A 22,824-nucleotide genomic window follows, 5' to 3' on the forward strand; every position below is an offset into this window, starting at 1 on the left:
CATGGTATTCAAGGACCTCAGGGTGGAGGTAAGGATTTGAGAATATGGGGCCTGGATGGTGGTGGAAGTGCTAGATGTTGTAGAGATGACCCTGAGAGGAGCGTGGAGGGAGGAGCGACCTTGACCAAGGACATAACTCTGAGGGGTGCCAACACTTTCAGTGGGGCAGAGCCTGAGCTGGCCAGACCCACGTAGATGATGCAGTTTCAGGGCCCTAAGATGCCTTTGCAGCCCCCATCCCGTTCCCATCCCATCTCTCCTGCAGAGTCTCGCCATGCCTGGAGTTCTTCAACTCAGGAAAAGTGTGGCCCTGAGGCTTTGCTGTCCCAACCAGAGGCCCCGACTGAAATGACACAAAGGTGCCAACCACCGATGCCCTGGTTTCCTGCCAGTAGGTGCTTGTGGGCGAGGAGAGCATACAGATGTCTCAGAGGAGAGCTCATGGATGAGGGGGCCCTGGACAGGGAGGAAGGGGCACAGGGGACTCTCTGGTCACTTTGCGGATCCATCTGGCACCTGGGTGGCTCGGTGGTTGAGCATCTGCCTTTGGCTCAGGTCGTGATCCAGGGGTCCTGGGATCGAGTCCCTGCCTCAGACTCTCCATGGGGAGCCTGCTTCTCCCTCTGCTTATGTCTCTGCCTCTCTCTCTCTCTCTGTGTCTCATGAATAAATCAATAATCAATCATCAAATCCAGATTTATTTTAAAAAAAGTTGCAGATCCATCTTGCTTTCACTCCAGAGGAATCCCCAGCCTTGCCCAGTCTGGGTGCAGGGATTGCTGAGAAGTCAGTGAGGAGGAGTCTGTGGGCTTGTTTCCTCCGCTTTCAGCCTCTGGGGAGGCTGGCAGGGTGGGCGGGGGTGAAGTGACTCCCCCCGTCTGGCACCGTCTGCAGTGGGTCCTGACAAACCTGTCCCCCGTCCCGACTGCGGCCCCCGTGGAGGATGGCCTGCCCTTGGCGGCCTACTGCGGAATGGGAGCCTCATTAGGCCCACATCTGCAGTCGGGGTTCGGGTCCAGCCCCACACCTGGCCTGGCTCTCGGGCCCTAGGAGAAGGTGGCGCGTATGCGGGAACCAGCCAGTCCCTGGTGGGGGGAGGTCCTGCCTGCCACCTGCCACCTGCCACCTGTTAGGGAGCCTGGTTGAAGGGGCCATCCCGGAGTGGCTGGCACAGCTGTGCCCGTGTGGGCTGGGGCCGGCCTCAGACCCCCAAAGGGCAGATCAACAGCTGTTCAGAACCCCTCGGGGCCCCCCCCCATGAGGGGGTGAAGCAGAGGGCTGGGTTCCTGGGGCTGTTCGCCAGGTGGGGAGCAGAGCCCCGAGGCAGTGGGGCCCGAGGGCAGGCCTCTGTGGAGAACGAGCGCTTCCCGTTCCCACCAGGAGGCATGTCTCCCGCAGACTTCGGGCCCCTGGACAGTGGTGAGTGACCCTCGTAACGTCTACCCCATGCGGCGTCCTTGCTGCACGTCACCCACTGTGCCCTTAATCAAGTTTACTTCTCAGAAAAGCCCCTAGAGGGGGAACGACAGCCTTCCTCTTCTCCAAACATTGCTGCATTTTTTTTTTTTTTTTTTTTTTTTTTTTTTTTTTACCAACTCATCAGTGTTCCTGGAGACCCTGCAGGGTTCTGGCTGCAGGAGGCGGGCTTAGGGCCCGGTAAGGCTCAGTCGCTGACCCCAGGACGCCTGTCGTCTGTGGGAGAGGCTAGGCCACCACGTCAGGCAGAAGAGCTCTTAACAGGTGGATGACGCTGTAGGCACACAAACAGGTCGGGTGTGTTTGCAGAATGGGGATAAAGTCTATGTTGTCATCAACAGTTTGGGACCTTGGCCCTTGAGGAAATGAGCAAGGAGGTGGTCATCCAATCATGATGCTTCTAAGACCAGGATTAAGTCTTTGATTCTGGTGTCTTCTGCTTCTATCTTTACTCCCAAACTTCAGGAAATCATGAGGAACTAAAATGAGAGCCCTACTAAGCTTGTCCCGTCCCCAGAGGAGCTTCCACCAGCTTTTGCACCTCGTTCTCCAACCAAACTCGGGCACAGGAACCAGGCCTGGGGGCAGGTTCTTGGCCTTCTTAGAAACTCAAAGACTATTCAATGCAGAGATAAAGTCTTAAGGTTGGGTTCTCGGGGAAGCCCATTGGCCTGGTAGTTGATCTTTAAGTGTTCCCATCCCTGTGTGGAGTTGTGTCTCAGAGAGGAGCTACCCGGGATAGTCAGGCACTAGGACCATCACCCAAATGAACGATCCAGGTAAGTTGGAGAACTCTCTACACTGACATTTCTAAGGGCCCGAAGTTAGGAGAGAATGCAGAAGCTTTTCTCAACTTTGGCTAAACATGAGAATTACCTGGGGAGTCTTAAAAATACCAAGGCCTGGATCCCATGCCCAGAGACCCTGACTTAGTTGGGGGCCTGGGCATTTGGATGTTACACGCTGCCCGGGAGATTCAAAGTTGCAGCCAGTGCTGAGAACCACCGCAGGAACACCTGCTAGGCCGCCTGGTGACGCCGTGGGTTGCTGACCCTCACCAGCATGTCTTCTGGAACACATTCTGCCTTTGACATCTGTTGTGTTGGCTTTAGGAGAAGGGTCTACAGAGAAGGCTGCTTGTGTATATTTGGCAAGCCTAGATTTAGAAGCTTTGGAGGGAAAGAGTGAACTTTCCACTGTCATTTCCTTCTTCTGTCTCCAGCTGACCCAGAATGAAGTCCTGTCCTGGGACTAGATACCCTTGGGGGCTACTTAGAGAGCTGCGAGTTCCTCGGGCTGGGCGTCATCTCCGGGTAGTGGGAGCAACACAGCAGCGGGCTCTGTGGAATCTCGTGCCAGCCATGGTTCTGAGCCCACTTAGGGAACATTTGCAGCCTGGGCTTGCCCTTCTGCTCCTGGTCTGAGATGACGGGAGGCAAGCGTGTAGTACTTAGGAAAGTTAGTGATTAGAAAGATGATCTAGTGGCTAAACCACAAGAGCAGTTGCACAGGTGGGGGGAGAGGGGAGGGTATCATGAGTCAGTGTAGCCACGGGGAGCTCCACAGAGGTGAGACTTGAGTTTGGCAGCATTTAGCTAGGAGGTGAAGGGGTCCCTTCCACGAAGGGTAGCAAAGACATGGAGAGGAGGGATGGCACATGATGAGCAAAGACCAGCTATCACCACCCATGTGGTGTAAGGAACTGCAGGCATGTTGGCTTTCTTCTCCTCCTGGGCAGAGATGAACCAAGGTGATTATGTAGTTTGACCTCCATTGATGGTTCTCAAAGTGAGGTACCCAGACCAGAATCATGATCACTTGGAAACTTATCAGACGTGCACTCAGGCCCCAGCCCAGACCTACTAAATCAAAGCTTGGAGACACAGCCCAGGAATCTTTGACAAGCCCGCCACGTGGTGGTTCTGATGCTCACTCGAGTTTGAAGGCCACTGTCCTACTCCGCATCTGTGTCTGTGCAGTGGACTCTGGTTATTACCCACAGAGACAGAGGAGCTGTGTGGTCTGAGGTTTGTGTAACCTACGTTGTGACCTCTCCTTGTAGGTTCCTCCGCTGGTCTTATGATTACTGTCTTTATGTCCCGGCCAAGTGACACAGCATCAGATAGATCATTGACAGACACTTAGTCACATCGTCAGCCTGCATTCAGTGACCAGCTACCATTTGCCGGGCACTGCTTTATTCTAAGCCCCAGGGATGCGGCAAAAGCATCTCTAATCACAGTCAAAAATAGTCTCCTCCCCACCACTTTCTTAGGTTTTTCTTCCTACAACTTAGATCTTCATGAAGGGATCATCACACCCACTAGGACATAAGCGGCATAGAAGAACAGACTCTGATTTTGTTCATTGCTGCATCCTCTGGGGACTGAAGCCTGAGTGAGGGCAGGCTTCTGGAGAGTTTTGAGATATAAATGGTGTGGTATCTCTGAACAGAAATTGTTCTGCAGAATGGACCATTCCATAGAGTAGAAGCAGGGAGATGAGTTAGGAGGTGGGCCCTTCCCCTGGCCCCCCAAGTCCAGCCATTTCCCAGGGTTTATCCAGTCATGGAAAGAGCAGAGTGGCTGCTGGCCTCTCTGCTGAACTCCCCAGACCTGCACTCCAAACTTTCTGCAGAGCTTGCTGGCTGGTCTGGCTCTCTTTCCAAATCTTTTTCTTTTTTTTAACGATTTTATTTACTCACGAGAGACACACACATGCACACACACACACATACACACACACACACACACACACACAGAGAGAGAGAGAGAGAGAGAGAGAGAGAGAGAGACAGGCAGAGGGAGAAGCAGGATCCATGCAGGGAGCTCGATGCAGGACTTGATCCCGGGTCTCCAGGAGCACACCCTGGGCTGAAGGCGGCGCTAAACCGCTGAGCCACTCGGGTTGCCCTCTCTTTCCAAATCTGACTGGAGCAGAGCTAGCTTCTAAAAGTTTAGTGAGTACTTCCTGACCTGAGCCCGAGGACAGAGTTTCCAGTGTTTCAGTGCCTGGTTCTCAATATGTAAGGTGAAGTGGGAACTTATTTCCCATCTTCTCCTGTGGGAGAGAGAGCACAGAATAACAAACCTGCTTGAGGGAAGAAGACTGGATGGAAGAAGACCGGTATCCTTTTGCTTCTGAGTTATTCCCAGGTTCTGGCTTTCACATTCTCTGGTCCTTCCCCCAGAAATGAGGCTCCCTCAGGGCCAAAGGCATTTGCTTCTATACTTGCTTAGTTAGCCTCAGAGCAGCAAACCAGCTGGGCAGTGGCCTCCTCTGGGGAGACCCTTGAGGAACACGTTGAAATGGCCTCCCAGCCCTCCAAGGGGCTCACTTTATAGGAAGCTAAGCCCTGGCAGTCTACCCATCTCCCGGGGCAGGTGTGGAGAGACTTCACCTGGGACATGCCAGTGTCTGTCCTTAGCTTTCCAGGCTCCCCTTCTGGGAAATGAGCCCAAGCAGTAGGGACGCCTACTGTTATGTCCCCTCTGTCTCCCAAGGAAGAGGGTGTACTCTCTCTGGAGCCTGAGCTACTCCAGAACAACTTTAGTAAGTACTTAGCATTGTATTCACATCCTTCTCTGTATTTCAAACCATCTTTCTCTAAATGAACTTAAGAAGTTTCTTTCGAGGCATTGGAGATAAACTCTTATTTATCTAACGTCTTCCAAGTTCTTTCATCATAGCTGTGCTGGGTACATGACTCTAAGTTGACAGTTACTTTTTTCAAGAGAATCTTTAAGAAATGACTCCCCGGTCTCCTGGTTTCCATTGCTTCCACAGAAAAGTCTGCTCAGTGACATTTCTTGAAGGTGATCAGTCCTGTTTCTCTGACTTATTTTAAGATCTTCTCTTTGTCTTTAACATTTTCCTATTTTATTATGTCTGTCTGTATTCCTTTGTTATTTTAAATTTTGCTTGGGAATGCTGTCTTCTAGCTAGTTGTGTAACAGACTGCCCCAAAACTTAATGGCTTAAAGAAGCAATGTTTTTTCAATTTCTTACTTTTGTGGGTCAGACATTTAGGCAGATCACAGCAGAGCCCTTGGTGATATGTAGCGGACAATTGCACTGGTCTGCGGGGTCTAGAATGACTTCCATGTGCATTTATAACATGAATGTTGGTGGGGACATCCGGGAGGCTGGGTGCAGATATGTCCTGCGTTCTCTATATCGTTTTGAGACCTCGCTAATCAGATTTTTTTTTGCAAGGTAGCTGGCTTTCCTGAGGTTTCCAAGAGACCAAGGTGGGAGCTGAAAAGCTGCTTCTGACTAGCCTGGGGATCATACAGCTTTACTTTGACTGTGGCCTATTATGTAAGCAAGTCACTCCAGCCAGCCCAGGTTCAAGGGGGAGAGGGTTAGACTCCACCTTTCAATGAGTGGAGAGGCAAGATTTTTATGGCCATCTTGAGTTGCTACACTGTGCATCCTGGATTTGTGGGTGCATGTTTTTCATCTGCTCAAAGAAACTTGCAACCATTTCCTCAGATTTTTTCCCCTCTATTCTCTGTTTCTTCTGGAGCTCCAATTAGATATCTAAGTCTCTCTCTATCTTTTAAAAACTAATCTCTACACCCTATGTAGGCTTGAACTTATGACCCCAAGAGCAAGAGTTGCATGCTCTTCTGAGCCAGCCAGGTACCCCTAAATATCTAAGACTCTCTTAACTTCTCTCATATTTTCATATACATGTCTCTCTGTGCTGCATTTGGGTGCTTTATTTGATTCATGACTAGTTTTTTTTTCTGACATTTTATTATTTTTTAAACATGACCAAATTAAAAGACCTTTGCAACAAATAGCCATATACCCACTACCTGCCTTCTGCTATTGACATTTTACCATACTTTATCATATCTGTCTATCCATCCAACTGTCAATCCACCCATCTATTCATCTTATTGTTTGGATGAATTTCAAGTATATTATAGACATCGGTAGTCATGAAATTTTAGTTCAGTTATTCATTTCTATAAACTCACTTATTTTTCAATCTGTCCGTTTATTCCCAATATGTCTTTTTTTTAAGATTTAGTTTTTCACTTTAGAGAGAGAAAGAGAGAGAGTAGGGGGAGGGGCAGAGGAAGAGAACCTCAAGCAGACTCCCCGCCAAATACAGAGCCTGACTCAGGGCTCCATCTCATGATCCTGAGATCATGACCTGAGCCAAAATCAAGAGTTGGCCGCTTAACCAACTGAGCCACCCAGGGGCCCCTCCCAACATATCTTTTTGCTTTGATTCTCTCCTTCTTTCTCTTTCTTTTTTTGGCAGAGTGAGGGGCAGAGGAAGAGGGAGAGAGAGGATCTTGAGCAGGCTCCATGCCCAGCACAGAGCCTGGAGCAGAGTTTGACCTCACAACCCTGAGATCATGACCCAAGTGTAATCAAGAGTCAGATGCTTAACTGACTGAGCCACTCAGGCACCCCATGATTATGTCCTTTATTTCTTTAAACATTGTTTCATATAATTATCTTTATCTGATAATTCCAAGAAATCTTTGAGTGTGAATTGGTTCTTGTCATCTTGCTAAAAGGGCTTGATCTTAATCTATGCTGCACTAATGATAGCTAATAGCCATATGTGGCTATTTATATTAAAATTAATTAAACTTAAAGTTGAAAGTTCAGTTCTTTGGTCACATAAGCCACAATTCATGTTCACAGTGGCCACATGTATTGAGTAGCTATTGCTTTTGCTTCTGAGTTATTCCCAGGGCGGGACAAGTTATAGAATATTTCCAACATTCATATAAATGAATGGACCTGGATGTTGTCAAGTAGAACTTTATTTACAAAAGTAGACAGCTGCCGGACTTGTCCTGTGGGCTATAGTTTATGGACCCCTGCTCGAGGCCTAAACTGGAATGCTTTCTTTCACAGAGGATGCGCTTTTGTTTGTAGGCTGACATGCACCAATCTGGAAGCACACCAGCTCCTCCAGGGCTCTCCTCAGGGCACCAGTCCCAGACTCCTGACCTCATCATGCTGTCAGCCCTGGGCCTTAGTGTCCCTAACCACCCTCAGGTCAACATGTCTCTAGCAAGTTCTTGCTGTTCTAACTCCCTCCTGGTTTTCTCTGGAGAGTAAGGCAGGGAAGCAGTACATAGAGCCCTCCTCCTTGCAAATGAAAAATTGTGTGTATGCACGAAATTCATGATATGATTCTGTAAGGGGAGCGTCCTGGAGAGCTCCCGGTCACCTGGAGTGCCAGACACAGGTATTTTGTCATGGTATTTTCTTGCCATGTCTGCTTAAACGTGGCAGTTCTAACTTTGCAGAATTGGATAAAACTCCCAGTCTCTTCAGGGAGCTAAGGCTGTAGGCAGCTTTCTTCAGGGTGTTCCACATCAGTGCTACCTGGCTGCCTGAGGATCCCTTCCCAGAGCGCTTAGACCTGGTTCACTGCATGGCAGAGAGGGGCTCTCACAGGGCCTAGATGTTGGGCTTTGCCTATTCTCTCAAAGCTGCTCGCTGCCCAAGTTAGTAGCCATGGCTTCTGAGAACCGAGGCCATGGCGAGAGACTTCAGGGCAGCCGGAAGGAAGAGGCAAATGGTAGGTGACTCACATGCAACCCAGCTGTGAGCACCTGCTGCGGGTGGTAGAAGGCCCACGAAGGCCCTCTTAAGAGACCTCGCAGGGGGATATTCCAAGTGTCACCATTGCCTTACTTGCTGATAAACCACAGATTGTACAGTTTGCTTCCCTCATCGCTTTCCCAGGTCTGGGTCAGGGTGGGAAAGGAAACAAGTGTACCCTCAGCCCCTGTGATGTCTGCTCTCTGTTCAGGAGCAGAGGCTGTGGACATGGCAAGGCCACACTGCATCCAGCAGGCACTTGAGTATGCTGTTGGGCAGCAGCCACTGGGAGGCAGCCAGCTTCTAGCATTGGTGGCTCACAGTGGGGTGTTAGGGACAAACTGCTGCTGGCCAGATGCCCCATGACCAATGCTCTGTGTGACTACTGTCAGGGTACAAGGACTCTCAGGGCACTGTGGCCAACTCCTCCCAAGGAGGAGTTCTGGGGAAGTAGGCAGGAAGTTTCTGGAGGTGGTGACCCATGAGCTGAGTGCCTTCTGAGAAGTCAGTAGCTTTGTCCCTTAAGCACAGCCTAAGGTGAGCCTTCTGTCTTAGTTGGGGAGGAGTAGGGTTGTATCTATAGTGTTCTTCTGACTTGTTAGCTGGGTCTTCCACAACCTGTTTCCTTCTTCATCCTTCCTACTCCCTTTCCCCTCATTCCTTTTTCCACAGAGATAAGGCAAAGCATCAGGGTAGTATATGTTTCAATCCAAAGGTGCCATGTGGTTTTGAGGGACCCATTTGGGGGGTTTTCGTTATCACAGAATCTGTCCAGCCAGCCGCTAAACATCTGGTGCAGCTGGACCATCTTGCCCAGGCCTGACAGGTGTGTTGTCATTTGTATCCATGTGTTGTGGCCATGAGGACTCCCGAGAGCCAGGATGAGGTCATCGTCTGGGGAGCCTCCTCCACGGTGGAAATGAAGGCCTGTCGTGTGTGCAGACACCTTGGGAGTCTGATGTTTGGCACACGGGCATTGGCTGCCCATGTGATGCTACTTTCCGTGAGACTGACCTCCCGAACCCCCAGAAGTGTATTCCGAGGCCAGTACTATGTCTTTGCCAAGCTCCAGAGAGAGTCCCCTGTGAGCAGAGAATCCCCTGGTAGTGAGCAGCCTCACTGGCCTGGCCCCAAAGTGGCAGCTAGAAACCATCTCAGACCCGAGTGTCACCCACGTGGGTCTGGGACGCAGAAGGGCAGAGGTTGAGGAAGCCACGGGGGCTAGAGGGCATCTGTACTCCCTTACCCTTATACCTAGTGGGAAGAAGATCCTTTCTTCAGAGGTGAAATCTTCATAGCCCAAGGGCTACAGCTAAGCGAGGCATGGGATGGAGGAAGGGGTCTAACAAAAGCCCTACTCACTCACTACTGGTTTCTGAAAGCCCAAATTGCAGGGCAAACCTGTATTGGATGGTTTGGTGGACTGTCCACTGCCAGCCCTCTCAGAATGGCCCTCCAAGTCCTCACGGTTCTTTCCAGGCAAGGAGAAGACGGCGTCGGGGTCTGCAACTGCCCCTGAAAAGAGAAATCTAGAGAAATGGCTCAGATGTTGTACAGGGTGACTGGGGCAGAGAGCCTAGACTCCTCGCCTGACCACTGGCAGAGCAGATCCCTCCCAGAGGGGCTCCCGGTTTGGGGAAGTGCTGCGGAAGCCAGGATTGAGCACCAGACCATCCAGGACCTTCCACCCACTGGCCACAGCCAGGCTGCACCTTCAGGGTGGAGGGGTGAGAAATACCAGGTTGTCACCCAGCCCCATGGCCTGCTCTGTGGGGCCACAGGTGACCCCTCAGCCATCCTGTGGGGGACTGCACCCTCGTTCCCAACAAGGCCAGGACACAAGGCCCCAAGCCCCCAGTGCTTCCTTCCCCTGCTGAGTGGTGAAGACTTCTACCACTGATGGCCTTGCCATCGCAACCTTGGTTACGGACAGCAGCATGTGGGAATGACAGGCAATGAGGGGCTGCCATCTTGTTGTGGCGGATGGTGGAGGGGCTCCTCAAGCGTTGAAACCTCAAGTTGGGTTGTTTTAAGTGCTGCTTTGCAGTGGGGCAGGCCTAAGAGGACTAGGTCTGAGGTTTGCCTTCCCCACCCCTCCCTCTCCCCTCCCTCTCCGTCTCCCCCCCTTTCCCTTCCCTTCCTGGAAACTCACCTGGGCTGTGTCCCTCACTGAGCCTGACTTCCTGACTTCCAGAGCAGCGGCAGCCCTTGACCTGCCCGACTCCTTTTCGTCCCTCTAGGTCTCAGCTCCGATGCCACCAGCAGTCGATGTCACATCACCCTGTTTAGTTTTCAGGGCACTCATCGCCATCAGCAGTTTTCTTGTTTACGGCATGTCTCATTGGAATGTGAGTGGCGCGAGGACAGGTCACCTGATGTGTTCGCTGGTATCTACTGTGGGGCCCAGAAAGTTCTTGGCACACAGCTGATGAATGTCAGATGAATGTCACCTCTCCTCGGAGTATCTTTTTAGGGACTTCAGGAAATCCAATGATAAATCCAACAGAATAAGAGCATATGACGAGGCTTTATGGAATCCTGGTGAGGAAGGGCTTAGAGTGAGGGGAAGTGGCTTTAAAAAATGCTCTGAAGTCATGTTCTCAGTTCTGGATGCTTTCCTTATTTCCATCAAGGGAAATCCAACGAGTTCATGAGTGCCAGGTATTCCCTCCCAAGTCCTCACAGGAAAATATGTACTTCTCTCCACCCCCAACCCATATCTTTCCACTACCCCCCACCCTACTCTGCCAACAAAATATTAGGTTTTAGAATCCTATCAGGCTGAACTTACACTTGTCTTCCTCAGATCCCATGGTTTGGAGTTGGGGAGTTAGCAGGGTGAGGGGGAGCCCAGTAAGCTGATCCTACTCTAGGTGAGTAGGCGCTGCATACCCGGGGCCCCCCCTAAGTGCCATGAGGTACCTAATGGACCAGAAGGCAGGCAAGCCCCGCCCCCAAGGCCTGGCACTTGGGTATCTGGGGACCCTGCCGAGCAGAAAACAAAGTTGCAGCAACTTGGTACCTCTTTAGGGGAGTAGGCCCTCCTTGTTTCCGTCACGGCCCACGTCACATCCGTGGCTGGAAGGGCTTCTGCCCAGAGGCCATTTTCAAAATTTCTCATTTTCTGGGTTGACTCCCCCTGCAGTGAAGCCGTTGCCCCCCGCAGAGAGCTGTTCCTAGGGGGAGCTTGACTCCAGTGCCAGGCGGCACAGAACCTGTCTGTCCTGATGGCCTCACCCTCCCTTTCCTCAGCACCCCCTCCACCCCCACCCCCCCTGCTCTGGGTTCCTGCACATCGAGGAGGGCTTCATTTCTGCAGCTGGAGGGCAGGGCTGCCCTGAGGGTGGTAAGGGTCTCTGTTGATGCTATAGATTCTAGAAGGAGCTGTTGTGTCAGACTTTAGGATGAGATGGTCTTTCTGGTTTGTCAGTAGCAGGTGGGCTTCTATGATCCTAAGCATTTTCACTGCAAAGAGAATTTTTAAGCCCAATTGGGAAAAAGAAGGAAAAGTATCGAGAGAGGGTCAGCTCTCAGGAGATACTACGTGGTATAATAAGGATCTTGGGAGGGCACCTGGGGGGCTCAGCGGTTGGGCATTTGCCTTCGGCTCAGGTCATGATCCTGGGGTCCTGGGATCGAGTCCTGCTTCCCCGCAGGGAGCCTGCTTCTCCTTCTGTCTGTGTCTCTGCCTCTCTGTGTCCCTCATGAATAAATAAATAAAATTTTTTAAAAAAATTAGGACCTAGGAAATGTTGGGTGGAAACTCCATTCCTTTCAGGAATTTCTTTTCTCTCTTTTTTTTTTTTTTGTTTGTTTTTTTTCCTTTCAGGAATTTAATAACGGAGTCGGAACACATTAGGTTATATACCGTGGTAACAAATACCCCCAACATCTCATCTCAGTGGCTTGGAAGTAAAGGAAGATGTTTTTCTCACTCAGGCTATCAGGGGTCACATGGGGCAGGCGGGCTCTGCTCGCCACGGGCCCCAGGGAGCCAGCCCAAAGCTCCTGTGTGCCTCACCGGAGAGGAAGAGTTCTGGAGGGTCTGTGTTTGCATAGCAGTTAAATGCTGTGGTCCAGGAGTGACGCTCAAGCATGCCCAAACGCAGGAGGGTTGGGAAGAAGGATCCTGTAGAGTCTGAAAGTGGGAAGAGCCGGAAACACAGAGCAGCCTCAGGGTTGGCAACGGAGTTGATGGAGTTAGACTTTCAGTTTGAACTGAAAACAGTTCAAACCTTGAAGCTTTGAGACTTTGACTTGTGATTATTTTAATCACTTATTGGGTTTGAAGGCCACAAAACCGTGGTTTCAAGATCATGTTCTGCTCTGGCCTAGAGGGTTATCATTGTGTTTCCTTCCTCAAAAGCCTCTTTTTGGTCAGTTAGCATCAAGAGGCAACTTTAGAAGTTGGAGGGTAATTGGGATTAGGAGTTGAGATGGGGTATCACAGGCAGGGCTGTTTCAGAACTGTTTGGAGAACAGATACTTGGGCCATATTAATAGAAGTAGATGATGTAGATCAAGGGAGGTGATAATCCTCCTTTATTTGCTGTACTTCTATCCTGGCTGACACAGCTCTATTCTTTCTTTCTTTTTTTTTTTTAACAGCTGTGTTCTGAAAAACATACTTTGAAGGCGACTTTGACAAGCTTTGTCAAGCTGGAACCCAGGCAGAGTTATCAGGAGAGAGGGGAGTCTTAAAGATTATTGAAAAGGATAACTTGGCAGCTGCTGGATTTGAAATGCTGTCAGAAGTTTTCCTTTTTACTATTGAGAAAGCTACCTCCTTATTCTGAGATGGATTAGACTGCGTCGTGAGCAGCATGCTCACTGCTCTAAGTGCCCAAAGACACAGAGAATGGAGTTTGACTCTCCAAACGAGGGAGGAAGGGTCATGGAAGTAGGCAGGTTCTCGGGTCCCTTCCAACTCTGTCATGATTATTTCTGACTCAGTTTTTTTTTTTTCTCAGAAATAAAAAATAAGTCTTTGGTCATGGAAGAGTGAAGGCTGGTTGAGACTCCACTACATAAAATGCTGCTGTCCCTAATCCTCTGCGGCTGGTACCCCAAGCACCTCGACACCGGTGATAGGAGAAGGAAGTCAAACCCACATACAGTCTCACAGGGGGTTTTGCTCTACGGGCAGAGTCTGGAGCCAGACAGCTTGGTTTTAAATTCTGGCTCTGTGGCCTTCTAGCCATGTGACCTGGGGTAAGTCACTCAACCTCTGTTTCATACTCTGTAAAATGGAAATGGTAGTACCTCAGGGTTGTGAGGATTAACTGACTTTTTAAAAAAGATTTTGCTTATTTATTTGAGAGAGAGAGAATATATGTGCACAAGCAGAGGAGAAGGGCAGAGGGAGAGGGAGAAGGAGGAAGCAGTTTCCCCACTGAGCACGGAGCCCGATGTGCTGCTGATCTCACGACCCTGAGATCACGACCTGAGTTGAAGCCAAGAGTTCGACACTCAACCAACTGAGCCGCCCAGGGATCCTGAGGATCAAGTGGTTGAATTATACAGAACGTATTGAACATCAGCACCCTGGCACAGAATGTGATCTGAATATGTTTCATCTACTACTTAAACCACTATCGATGTCTGCATTAAGTGCGAAACACTATAGGAATTTGACTCCTATAAACAGGAGAGCAAAACCGAATTTCTCTTTTACTTTCTCCTGTGACTCGTGAAGATATAACAATACCTTACTTACTCTCTGGAAATGGCTCTTTCTTAGCATTTCAGCACAACCCGAGAGGTGAGATTTCATAATTGGAGAGTGCTAGATATATTCTAAACCCACTAATCACGGTTACAGACCCGAATCCTCTACAGCCGTCGTATAAGCCAATAGCAGAAGGGAGGCTGTGTAGTTGGGCATATTCACAATGTATGGTTTGCACTAGGCACGTCAGGAAATGGACCAGAAATTAGCCTTTCTGATCAAGAATTTCAAGCTATGTGCCTCCCCAACCTTACAAGTACTCAAACTCAGTACCTTTTTAGGGTATGGTGTCTATGGTTTTGTATTTCCTAGGCCTGACCTGAAGAGCAGCATGGCCCTGGGGCCCTTGTCGGAGAAACTATTCCCAAGTCTGATGTAAACACAGACGTACGTGCAAGCCACAAGAGCATGCTTCAGGTCGGAGGGGGTTGGTGGCAGGGGTGGGGGCGGTGGGGGGTAAAAGCCCAAAGAGGCATGTGAGACGAAAGCCTTGTTGGTGTGCTTCGTTGACAGGGGTCTCTACTCGCCTGTCTCCGGCAGGTGTCTTAGTTCAGTGATGGTTGAGTCAGACCACCTCAAAGAGTCTTTGAGTGGGGGGCTCTCTTACAGGGTTCACATCTGTGGTGAGAGAAGCTAAGCAGGTGGGAAGCTGAGGATTGGGCTACGTACCCGTGTGCCCACAGACCCTTCCTGTTCACTAGTGATGAGGTCAGCAGTCCTTGCTGGGGTTCCCCACCGCTGCACACCCACATTTTCTCTTTCTCTCCACCACCCTCCCTCTCCCTTCTCCTTCTCCTCCCTCTCCTGGCTATTGGCCCTCACCCAGTTGGGAAACTGTCCTCCTTCCCCCAGACTTGCTGGTCTGCCTTCTGGCTGCAATCAGGGAACACAAGTGAGGGGCAATGGGCATGAGCGAGGGATGTCAGACAGACTGGGGTTTAGGTGGTTAGGCTCTAGTCCCTGCTGAGTCCCTCATAGAGTTTTGGACAAAGTCCCCATTCCAAAAGACTGTTTTCTTATCTTAGTTTTATGAAGTCCACACGTGAGTTTAATGAAGGTTCTAATTCTAGAAGTTTCTAACTTACTAAGACCTAATTGGTGGGGATACTACTACCAGTTGCATGATTGCTGGATCTCTGAATTGGCTGCTGAACTGTTCAGGGGAAGGACCATAGCTACTTAAATGGTACAGAGGAGCACCCATCCCTCACCCCTATGTCCTCCGAGTTCAGATGGATACAATCTTAGACTGTTAGGAGGCATCGCTAAGTGTCCTAACTCTGCTTCCCCTCAGTGTTCACCCTAGGTTGACAATATGATTCTTCCTCAAACTAGCTTTCTTCCTGTAAAATAAGATCAGGGATAGTTTCTATGCCTCAGTTTCCTCTTCTAGAAAACGGGAATAATAGTACTTACTTCCTAAGATTGTTCATGCGAAGAGCTTAGAACAGTGGATGGCATGTAATATAGGCTAGCAAGTGTGAGTGGTTAGGAGACATTGCTTACAGGGCTATAGATTATCTTGCACCTTCTGGAAAACAGGTTAACAGATATATCAAGAGCTTGAAACAAATGGTTCTCAGGCTCACATATCCCCCTTCTAGAAATTCCAGAAAGATAGAACTTGGACAACTCACATAGCACTGTGTTTATCACAGGATTATTATGATAAAAGTCAGAAATACGAGAGATGAAGAAGATCAAATAAATTCCAGTACCCTCCACTTGGCTCCTTTCTAGCCGCTCAAAGACTATAGCAATACAAATTTCTGAAAATACACAAGCCTGTGTGCCTACAGCACGAATGGGAGTGCACACACTGATGTGTGTGGGCCATGTAGCATTGTGGGTTTTCGTTTGTCTTTCGAAAGGGAAGAGATCTGTAGCAGGTGCCACTCATGAGAACATAAGTTTCTTTCCTTTTCTCAGGAAGACTTGACTTTAACGAGGATTGTCACTTAGCGGTTCTTTTCCAGAATTACGTTGCCTTTAGCTTCTGTTCTTAAAATGTATTCAGAAAAAGACTCTGTTAGAGATAAGCAACGGCTATCTACCTAGGGCTGCGGTGCACCAGACCTTTTTGGTGGCGGGGGTGGGGATGGGGGCAATACTCCCTTGCGTTTGGGGGCTGAAGGCAGCCTCCATAATCAGTTGGTAGGGATGTGTTGAGTGCTGACCAGCTGTCATAAAGAGCAAGGGTGGTCTCATACGATCTCTGCTTTTGCTTACCGAGCTTAGGAGAAAAGGACTACTGTTCATCCCAAAATGATGAGAGCAGGCTGGCTCTAGAATGGAAAAGCACATGTGCTGGAGGTTTAGCTGTTTATTCAAGATGTGTTAATATGCGGTTATTCCATTTCAGGGGGCGGGGGAAAGCCTAAATCATTTATATATAGTCCAAGTACCTGAAATAAAAAGGGGAAATCCTATCAAGTGTTAAAACTAGAGGGTCAGGGGGCACCTGGCTGGGTGTAGAGATTACTTAAAAATAAAATCCTAAAAAAAACGAAACAACTAGAGCGTTAGACAAGGTCTTGACACAACTTTCCCTTGCCTTGTTGTAAATGGGAGAACAATTTGGTAAAATACAACGAGCGAAATCGAACTTAAATAAAAACTAATGAAAAAAATAAAATAAACTGGAGCAGCTAACATCCTAGGGAGAGCGTGATTTAAAAAACCACTTCCCCAGGCTAAATTTTCATGAGAGAGAGAAACTCTTCTATAGACAAGAACTAAGGCTTGTGACTTCATGGAAAAGACCAGAATTTGGATAAGGAACCAAATTGATGAATTCGACCATCTACGATACAGTTTTATGACTATATTGTCTAAATTGAACATTCTTCAGAAAGGAATATTCCTCTACCAAGGGTATCTGGATTGTGTTTTCTTCTCTCCCAAAACATTCTCAGGAAAGATGCTGTGGACATCACACACATTTTCTGGTTACACTTAAGATCTCAAGCAACGAGTATGCCTGGTTCTCTATCTTACCAGCTAAGGACCCTCATCAAGGATGCTCTAGGAACCCATGAGATGGAGAAAAGAGGCCCTTTTCTTGAGGGGATGGAGGGATTTCTTGGCAGCTGGTGGTAGTCGGTATTTACTATGTTTGGAAGATTACAGCATGATTCAGACAGGGCTGAGTCAATAGGAAAAGTCCCCTGGTGCTAGGCCATGTCCTTTCCTGTGGAGAGCAGGCCCCTTCTTAGTTTTCATCATGGAAAAGTTATGCTTGCCTCCCAGTCCACGGGAGGGTTGGCTAGTAGTTCCTCTATTTATGTCATATTTTATTACACTCCCACTATGCATCGGCATTGTCCCGGGTACTCACAGTTCAATAGTGGACCTAAAAGACTAATTCCTTCCCTATGGACTTTACGGTCTAGCCAAGAGACAAGCAAGACGACTAGAGTACATTAGTTGATAAGCTGATAGGTTCTACTGAGAAATGTGGTCATCACGGCAGTTTAAAGGCTGGAAGGGAAAGGCTTGTTGGGAAGACCCCTGCGAGAGGGCCATGCAGCTAGCCAGCCGGGGGAGGAGGCCGGCCTCTAGATGGTGTTGAGGCCATGAGGCAGGGTTGGGCCTGATGTGTTCAAGGAACAGCACGAGACCAGCAAGAGTAGGAAAAGGCAGATGATCAGTCTTTGGAATAGTCTGGAGGATAGTACAGCAGAAGGGACCAGAGAGTGAGACTAACCAGAGTAGTCTATTCTTCTATTTTTAGATGCGAACGAGTGTGAAATTGGCCTGGAGTTCTGTGATAATGGAGCAGAATGTGTGAACAGATTTGGCTCTTACTAATGTCGCTGCCAAAAGGAGTATGAAGACCATACCCCACGCAGCCTGGCACGCTGTGTGTGCACACTCCTCACAAAGGCACTGGCTGCCCAGATGCCCTCTCGTTTGTACGCTTACGAGCTGCTGGGATCTCCTGTGAGATCTGTACCATCCTCAGATCAGGGTTGAGCTCTCATTCTGATGCCTCTGGCCACAAAACACCAAAAAGCAAACATTCTCGGGAGGATACAAAGTACAGAATCAGTTCTAGAACTTGGAACACAGCATAAAACCATTTACTATAAGAATCTTCGCTGTGCTGACTTCTCCTTTGCAAACTTTGGTGTTGAAGCACTTCCCTAAGGATGCCAGTCCTGACCCTGATCAGAAGTGGGTGTATGTAGCATTGAACTTGAACATCTCATTGTCTCCCCCAAGGCTCTGTATGTCATGCCCTTGCTTTTAGACGTTTTCTTACCAAAGATAAAATTGGCCGGGGACTTGCACGGGATTAAGTGAGCTTGTTCTGAGCCCGTTTGGCAGAGAGCAGTTGGTAATGAACTAGCTGATGCCCTTAGCTTTTAAAGGAGCTATTGCTGGTGATGGTAATCCATTTGGTACGGTCACCTCTGAAATAATATAAACTGCCTGGTGCCATCAAAGGCAGATCAATGGACAGGATTTCTCTTTCTCATCTTGCCAACTTGCTGTGTGACCTTGGTCCTCGGGTCTTGAACAAAAGCTTCAACCAGACATCAAAGGTTTTGTCTGGCTCTTTGCATGCTAGATGTTGAAACTCTAGCAAAGATGCTATTGGGCTCTAAGGGCAGGTGGGCGATCTTGCAATACTGTTTGCATAGTTCTTTAGGTTTTTATGTGTGTGTGTGTGTGTTTCTTAGTTTTTATGTCTCAAAGGGAGATTCAATTTGGCACAGAATACGGGCTTAGTATGTATTAACTGAATATCTTATGACTCGGAATCTACTTGTGACCAACAATTTGAAATTTTTCCATGTTTTTTCTCTTCCTGTGCCCTCCAAGTGACTAGATAAGGCAATGTCTCAGTCCATTTGGTCCGCTGTTACAGAATACCATAGACTGGGTGCTGATAAACAACAGAAATTGTTCTGGAGGCTGGAAAGTCCAAGATGAAGCCTCCAGCACCTTCAGTGTCTGGTGAGAACCTGCTTCCTAGTTCTTAGCCAGCCGTCTTCTTGCTGTGTCTTCACTTGGTGGAAGGGGGCAAGGCTGTTTCTTGGGCCTCTTTCAAAAGGATACTAATCCCATCCACTGAGGGCTCAACCCTCTTCACCTAATCCCCTCCTCCCAAAGTTTTCACCTCCTAATTCCATCACCTTGGGGGTATGATTTCAATCTACAGATTTGGAGAGGACATTAACATTCAGTCCATTGCCTGCAGTGACAAGAGTCAAGGTGAAATAAGTTCTGTGAGGCAGCCACCTTGAAGTTTCAGAAATCTGGCATCTGTGGATTTTGCCCTAAAGATAGTTTCTAGATGGTATGCAAACCAGTTATAGTTCTTTGGATCTATAGTAAGTTACATGATGATGGGATACATTTTGGAGTACAACTGGCCCTTGTGCTTCTCTTGGTGAACGGTCTCAACTTTAACGGTTTCTGTCTTTTAAAAAATAGATAAAATTAATTTCTGATATGCCTAAGATGGAAGACCTTTAGTTATTAGCTCATAGGAAATTTAGAATCCACATTGCAAAAGGATGTGGGACATTTTTCAAAGCTAACTTTGTGTACATGAGTAGGATTCTTGAGGGAGGTGTACAGCAAAAGTTGGTGACAAGTCTTTACCAGATTCATTTTGTTATAAGTCTGGCTTTGGCTTTGCTAAAATATTAGCAGTCAGTTCCTTTGTTTATTCTCTCAAAAAATAAGTACCTACTAATGTGCCAGGCAATATGCTAGGGACAGGGGATAAGAGTATAAATCTCTGAAGGTGCTTTTGAGAGTCTGTTAGATAATGGACTGTCATTTGGTTATCTTTTTTTTTTTAATGTTTCTTTGTATTTCAGGAGTTGAGTTATCCTTTAATTACCTGGACTTGCTGGTTGGAGTTGTTGTGTTCACTGAAGCCCTGCTCATGTTGGCTGTTGACCTCAATGTGGCTCTTGACTAGAACCTACATTAAGAAGGAAAATTCTGTGGGTCAGAATGTGTCACCGCAGGAGTGCCGGCCTATAGCACCTGCTTTTGACCTGATAGACCTCTGCAGACACCTTCCCTTCAACCTCTACCAGCCTAAGCCCCATGCAAAGGTTCCAGATGGTGCTCAAGGCAAGAATGTTTCTCAAAACAGGGGACTGCAGGTGTGGGTAGAGCAATCAGAGAGGCTTTGGGCATAGCTACTGCCTCTAGAAAGGAGGGCAGGAGTGGAGTCATCCTTTGGAGGAAAAAACCTCACTGTCAGGTCACACCTCATGAATTTAGGAAGAACTACCTTGATTCTGATCTTGCCTGTCACTTCTGTTCTTTATGATTCCAACGGTGTTGTGGTTCCTGACTCTCCCTGGGGAGGAGGCCCCTGTGTGCTTTTGGGGGGCGGGGGAGAGGAGGTCTGCATCAAGACTCAGCTTATAATCCCAGCAAAGGGCCGAGGTAGACTTCTGGTGACCCAGACACTTGAGGTGATGAGTGTGGTCCACAGGAGGTGTCCACGGGAGCAGCATGCACATGGTACCAACTTACGAAGTTGAATGAGTTTATCAATGGACAGGCTAGGGAACTGTTAAACTCCCCTAAAAGAAGAGGGTGAGAACTCTTGATTCTTTTTCCTTCATACTTGGTTGTTTTTTTATTAGATTATGAATTTTTTTTTTATGGAGAGAGTCTTCTGTTCTTATTCCATTTGCATCACCATATGTGCCAGGTTTTACAACAGCCCTAAAGCTTGACCCTAAATAAAAAAGAAACCCTTTTGTATATTAAAAGAAATACAGCTCTCTGGATCATCTTTTTAAAATCTACCACTAATGTTTGGCTCTTTATCTTTCAAAAACGAGGTGGTTACCATTTGTTTTAAAGGTTCTCAGGCCTAATTCCAAAGCCAGAGTTCCTCCATACACAACACGAAGCAATTCTCAGGCACCCAAGTATATCTGAGAATCCAGTGAATTCTGATACTACCTACCTGGAGATGCCACCCGACTCCCCAGGTTAAAGGTTCAGTCCTACAGACTGCCCCCCACCCGCTACTTCAGACACGAGTCGAAAGCCCCAGGTTGTGACCTGTGCTTCTGACCAACTGGCTACAGATTGGAGGCTCCAGTGACCTCCTTCTTAGGTTTGATTAGTTTGCTAGAGCTGCTCACAGAGCTCAGGAAATGTCTTATTTACATTTGGCAGTTTATTAAAGCATGTGATGAATACAAATCAACAACAGCCAGATGAAGAGTTACATAGGGCCAGGCCTTGAACAAAGGACCTTCTCTCCTCATGGAGCTTGGGGCCTGGCTTGGTGGCACATGGGAGCATTCCGGTTTCCCAAGTGTGGAAGCTCTCCAAAAAAGACCGAAAGGTGTCCCCATGGGTTTTTATAGAGGCTTCATTACATAGTCGTGATTGACTAACTCATTGGGCTTTGGCTGATTCAACCTCTAGCCCCTTTTCCCTCCCGAGGAGGGGGCGATGGCAGGGGGGCATTGGGAGGTGGGATAATTCAAACTCCCTAATCACATGGTTGGTCCTCCTGGCAACCAACCCCTGCCCTTGGGTGGGGTCTGAAAGTTACCTTATTAATAACAAGACACCCCTTTTACCTTCATATTCCTGAAGCATTTTCAGGAACTATTGATGAAGACCAAATACACCTGAGAGATGTATTTTGGTCATCTGAATGACCAAATATATATTACTTATAAGTCATTGTATTGTATATTGCTCAGCTCTTTGTCCACACTTGGCATTTTGTGGAGGAGACATTGGAGAGGATGCCAGAAGTCTTAAATATGGTTCCTGCCCTCACCATGCTCCCTTTTGCTTGTCAGCTGTATGGAGCATGAGAAGTGCTGGGTGGGATGAAGTACGGAGCCCTTCCCAGAGGAGGAAGCTCTAAGTGCTGCAGCTGGACTTAACTGGCTGTGGGGGTGGGATGGAGCAGCTTTTATGCCTGCCTTCTAGAAAGTGGAGGCATGAGGGCTGGAGTACCGTGGCATGAATGTGGCTCCGTAAGGCAGGTACCAGCTTCTGCCTGGGGCCCTAGCCAAGGGGTGGGGAGAGGAAAGTGTGCAGCTTTGTTCTCATTGTGCCCCAGAATATAAAGGAGGCCACCAGTAGTGCTGGATCACCTGCTGGTGTGGCAGGACGCCGCGTACCAGCATGACCTGAACAAGTGCTGGCCAGTTGTCACTTGGCCTGCCACCATACTCTAGGTTTTGAAATCTTTTTATGAGCTTGCTTTATTTATTTATTTATTTATTTATTTATTTATTTATTTATTTTATTATTTTATTGATTTATTCTTGAGAGACACACAGAGGCAGAGACTTGAGACACACAGATGAGGGACTTGATCCCAGGACCCTGGGATCATGACCTGAGCCAAAGGCAGACGCTCAACCACTGAGCCACCCCGGTGACCTATAAGCCTCTTTTAAAATGGAAACATGCCTGGGCAGCCTGGGTGGCTCAGTGGTTTAGCGTGACCTTTGGCCCAGGGTGTGATCCTGGAGACCCAGGATCCAGTCCCACATCAGGCTCCCTGCAGGGAGCCTGCTTCTCTCTCTGCCTGTGTCTGCCTCTCTCTCTGTCTCTCTGTGTCTTTCTTAAAGAAAGAAAATGGAAACACTCCTAAGAGGTTTGAGCCTTCATCAACCTATGTACTTGGGCTGCACCTTCTTTTTTAAATAAATTTTACTAAGGTATAATTTACATACCCTAAAATTCACCTATTTTAAGTGAGCTGTGCAACCATCATCACAATCCAGTTTTACAACACTGTCCTCATCCCAAAAAGATCCCTTCTACGTATATTGTAGTCATTCTGTTTCCACCTTCAGTCCCAGCAACCACTAACCTTCCCATTTCTGTGGGTTTATCTCTTGAGATGTCATATAAATGGAATCACAGAATATGTGGTCTTTGGATCTGCTTTCACTTAGTATAATGTTTTGGAGGTTCATCTCTATTGTAGCGTGTCTGTAATCTGCCTTTTTATTGCCGAATAATATTTCATTGTATTTATCACATTTTCATTCACTGTTGATGAACGTGTGTGTTAT

General features: G+C 48.1%; 1 long non-coding RNA gene across 1 annotated transcript in view; it reads left to right on the forward strand.

The window, feature by feature from the left end:
• The window catches only part of LOC129511714 (uncharacterized), a 29,235-nt gene extending 8,783 nt beyond the window's left edge, over positions 1-20,452 (forward strand). The window contains exons 2-5 of the long non-coding RNA XR_008664887.1: positions 13,029-13,269; positions 14,099-14,203; positions 18,614-18,748; positions 19,621-20,452. This is a non-coding gene — a long non-coding RNA (uncharacterized LOC129511714). The remainder of the gene's footprint in view (positions 1-13,028; positions 13,270-14,098; positions 14,204-18,613; positions 18,749-19,620) is intronic.
• The last annotated feature ends 2,372 nt before the right edge of the window (positions 20,453-22,824 follow it).

The sequence above is a fragment of the Nyctereutes procyonoides genome, unplaced genomic scaffold (genome assembly GCF_905146905.1).
Source record: "Nyctereutes procyonoides isolate TBG_1078 unplaced genomic scaffold, NYPRO_anot_genome, whole genome shotgun sequence".
Lineage (NCBI taxonomy): Eukaryota > Metazoa > Chordata > Mammalia > Carnivora > Canidae > Nyctereutes > Nyctereutes procyonoides.